General features: G+C 35.7%; 1 protein-coding gene and 1 long non-coding RNA gene across 2 annotated transcripts in view; one reads left to right on the top strand and one right to left on the bottom strand.

Annotated features, from left to right (window-relative positions):
* The window catches only part of LOC111690106 (thyroid transcription factor 1-like), a 250,405-nt gene that overhangs the window by 85,829 nt on the left and 160,243 nt on the right, over positions 1-4,333 (top strand). The window lies entirely within an intron of this gene.
* LOC124419425 lies at positions 2,327-4,327 on the bottom strand. Its single transcript, XR_006940581.1, has 3 exons — positions 4,170-4,327; positions 2,746-3,865; positions 2,327-2,683 (listed from the first exon to the last, which is right to left on the bottom strand). It is a non-coding gene; the product is annotated as an uncharacterized LOC124419425 (long non-coding RNA).

Here is a 4,333-nt window from a genome sequence, read left to right as displayed (position 1 = left end):
CTGGCAAACCGACTGTTTTAGTTACCTGTCCAGTGATAGGATCAGTGCTCAATGTCTCCTGGTTATTATCGCCCTTGCGCGGTACCAGACGTTTGCCCGGGCCATGAGACCCCGCACATTTCACACACCTGTATGGCATGTGGCAATTAGATGAAACATGACCGTAGCGCTGGCAATTAAAACATTGCGTGACACCCTTACTGTCAAACTTTCGAATATATACACCGCAAAATGTAGCGTATTTCATAGAACTTCCTAACGTCAGAGTCCCTAGTCATCTTCAATACCCATTTGTCATTGCCTAATCTATTAACGCTAATGACCCTAACATTTATCTGGAGACCACCCAGATAATCCGTTATCTCCTTCGGCTCAAATGAGCACGGAAGTAACTCAATAACAACTGAAAGAGGGCGCTGACCCTTAGGGGTATAAGTATAAAAGTCCACCTTCTCCTCTTCGAGTAGACCTTTTACCTTTCCAAAGTCATCAAGAGTGCAAACCCCTATGTTTGCAACATTCTTACCCAAAATTTTCATATAATAGTTCTTATGTCCTAATTTACCATCTATATTATTAATCATATTCTTAACATCTATTCCATACGTAGTCAAAACTGGTACAGACTTACCCTCTTTCCTTTGGACGGCCTTCTCAGTTACCTTCTCTGAAGTGGCAACTTTCTTCTTCGGCTTCGCACCTGTCGAAGTTTTCTTCTTCGCAGCATTACTCGACCCAGCTGCATTACAAGCATCAGCAACTTTCTTCACTATCAACGATAGGCTTATTTAAGCTGACTACTATATTAATCAGGCTTCTCAAATTCTCAAGTATTGTTTTCCACAATATCACTTGTACCTTTCAACACTATATTCGCACTTTTCACACTTATTATTTTTGAGTTCTGTTCACTCTTACTGATCACACAAGATTTTTTTGATCTTTGTTGAAGGTTTGAGACTGACTTTTATACACACAGATCATCGACACAGACACACACATACTTAGATAATCGCACAGTTGACATGCATTAAATTTTAATACAACCCTGTTAATAGAGTTGTAGTTTAAGAGTATAACACATAGCATAACACATGGCATAACCAAATAATTTATATTAACGAACACAACATAAATAAATACAAATTATATATAATAAATCATTTTATATTAGAAAATTTTCTGTGTTTTAAATAATTGAGTTTGATGGGGAGGATTCTTGAGCAAACTTTACCTTCACACACTACACAAACAAAAAAGAAAATAATCTTTCAAAGTCTTCAAAAAAGTAATTTAACAAAACAAACCTAACTAAAATTCACTAATTCATCCGTATTTTAAAGTTACTTGTCAGCATTCCCAAATTAAATTATTCTCACTCAGGACTTTTCATGTTTAAATGTTACCATTCAATACCCGTTTTTTTACTCGGCTGATAATTTGAGCTTAAAATATCCAGTAGACTGCAACTTGGAAAAATTCACATTAGCAAATATTTATCAAACAGGAGGTATACCAAATTGTATATATCATGCCATAAACTTAAAAATTAATATTTAAATTAACATTATAGTTATGTGCAATTTAATTAACATTAAAATTAGTTAATGATTATTATTTTATTCATACACTTAACAGTAGCACATTACATCTGTTAGTTATGTTTTATTACAGAACTAAACTAATGTTAAATGTATGAACAAAGAATAAAATATAATTATTTACAGATGTAAAATGACAAAATTTTAAATCAAATCGTAAGAGAAAATCTCTTAACATTAATTTAAGTTTTATGTTTACTTACATAAAATTTGTTGTCTCCTTATTGGTATGCATTCATTCATAAAATAAAATGTTACAGTTGTGGAAAACTATTTAGCACATTTAATATTAAAAAAATCGTAGATAACTCCTAATGATATGGTTTTTGCGTAAAATTATTTAGATGGATAGGAGTAGTTAGAATTGTAATTACGATTTGTGAATTGTTGTGTATTCATTTGGGGTTATGATGAATCAATAATGATATAAGTGATATTTTGATAAATTTTAAGGTTATGTGGTGTTTTCAAAAATATGCCGGTTAAAATGATGTACATGTAATATAGAGGGTTTTTATTTTTTTATTGGCTGATGATATAATTTCTTATTGATTTCATAATATTGATGAGATATTGGCTGAAAACTACTTATCTCTTTGGAATTACAACAAAAAAAGAAAGATCGGATAATAAAACTTAAGCGTCTTTTCTCGATTAAGCTCAGATATGCAAGAACTTCAAATAAAACCAATTACTCGATATTCATATTGTAGCCAATTTGGCGATTATTTTAAAAGATATAATTAAGAATTTATGAGAAAACATAAAATTATAATCCACAAATGTAAAAGTATTATTTTTGTAGTTATATTTATACTACTCTTAAAAATTAGAACATCATTTATTAACATGAAATATTTCTTTTAATAACATTTATAATTAGTTTTGAATTATTATGAAATGATCTGAGTGTTTTAATTTTTTATGGAATTTGCATGCGACCGAGGTGGTTAATTTTATGCGCGAGGAATTGCAAAGGCAAATGCAGTTCTTGCGTAGCGATATGCAACAAGAGATTGCGCAATCCATGACTCGAGCGTTATCCCAAGCATCACCTAAACAGCCTGCCGAACCGCAACCACCTGTCCTACAACAAAATAACAATTTAGCGACAAATGTTCAACCACAATTTATTTAAATATACCTGTGCTTAATAATCAGCAACCAGACGCTTTTCAGCCGTTGCCACCACGAGCTGCTTATACACATCCGCCAAACTTCAATCCAGTTTTGCCACCACCACAGTCGTCGCAAGCCCCAAGCTGGCCCACAAAAGGTTCTTTTTCCATCGCCCGGAAGGTGGATTTATCAAAGTGGGGAATAAAATTTGATGGCACATTCAAATCAATGAGTGCAGAGGATTCCGTATTGATGTCTTGAGTCAGGATTATAATTGTAGCTTCAATGTAATTTTACGAAGTTTCCATTCGTTGTTGGAAGGCCAGGCCTTAGATTGGTACTGGAACCTCCGCAAATTAAGGCCAATACACTCCTGGGAAGTGTTGGTGGGAGCATTTCTTACGCAGTTCAGACGGTACGAGAGCGAGTTCCAACTGCAGAAACAAATAATGGATCGTCGCCAACTACCGATGGAAAGCTTCGAAAGTTTCTACAATGCTGTGATAAAGCTAAGGAACCAGCAGCGAAATCCATATTCTGAGCGAGACTTGGTGGAAATTATGAAAAGTAACTTAAAACCGTCAATGTCGCACTTACTATTTTCTGTGACCACTTCTAATCTGAATGAGTTCTGCCAGCAGGCAAAACGAGCCGAAAACTTAATTACCACCCAAAGGCAGACTTTTCAAGCTAGACATTCCGTCCCAGCTCGCGTACACGAACTCCAGTTTGGAGATGAAGAGCTTACACCTATCCCCGAAGTAGACGCCTTAGCCACTAGCAGCCGGTATATATGCTGGAATTGCAAGCAACCAGGCCATAACTTCATGGATTGCCCATCACCCAATAGACGCATATTTTGTTTTGGATGAGGTAGAGACAATGTAGTCACGCCTAAATGCCCTAAATGTCAGGGAAACCTGAAGGGGAACGAGTCCCAAACGGGGGGGACTCATTCAAACCAACCCTAATCCCGGATAATACTCCGTCCAGACCTACCCGAATTCTAGTTAATTCCGAGCGTTTAACTCCTGAAGCTGAGAAGTCGAAAGTTCATGTAATTAAACAATTACATCAAAGAATTCATGAATATAATGAAGCTAAATTAAGAATCTTCGGGAAGGTCTCGAACAAGATAAAGAAAGCTAGACAGCGTTACAAAATCAGGAAAAGAATAAAACATGAAATAATGTCAACAAGTTTGTATAAAGGAAATGATACTAGAATATAATGAAAAATTCCTATTAATGGACACGAGGTTAATGGTTTATTGGACAGTGGTGCTACCAATTCCTGTCTGGGTAAAGGTTGTATGGAGTTAGTGGAGAGTACGGGTCTCCCAGTTCTAAAATTTCTATCCTACGTTAAAACGGCCGATGGAAGTTTACATAAAATTGTCGGACGGGTAAAAGCTATGATCAACTTTAATAATTATTCAAATGAAATTACCTTATATTTAGTACCAACGCTAAGTAGGAGTCTATTCTTAGGCGTAGACTTTATGAAGCGAGAGTCCTTGGAGCCATCCGGTTACTCTCGTCCGTAGGGGCGAGAAGAACCGTTTGTGTCTGGACGCTCGTAAGCTAAATGCTCTCACGGTTAAGGACGCCTAT

Source organism: Lucilia cuprina, chromosome 4 (assembly GCF_022045245.1).
Source record: "Lucilia cuprina isolate Lc7/37 chromosome 4, ASM2204524v1, whole genome shotgun sequence".
Taxonomy (NCBI): Eukaryota; Metazoa; Arthropoda; class Insecta; order Diptera; family Calliphoridae; genus Lucilia; species Lucilia cuprina.
The sequence above is the reverse complement of the archived record's forward strand: the minus strand, read 5'-3'. Positions and strand labels throughout refer to the sequence as shown.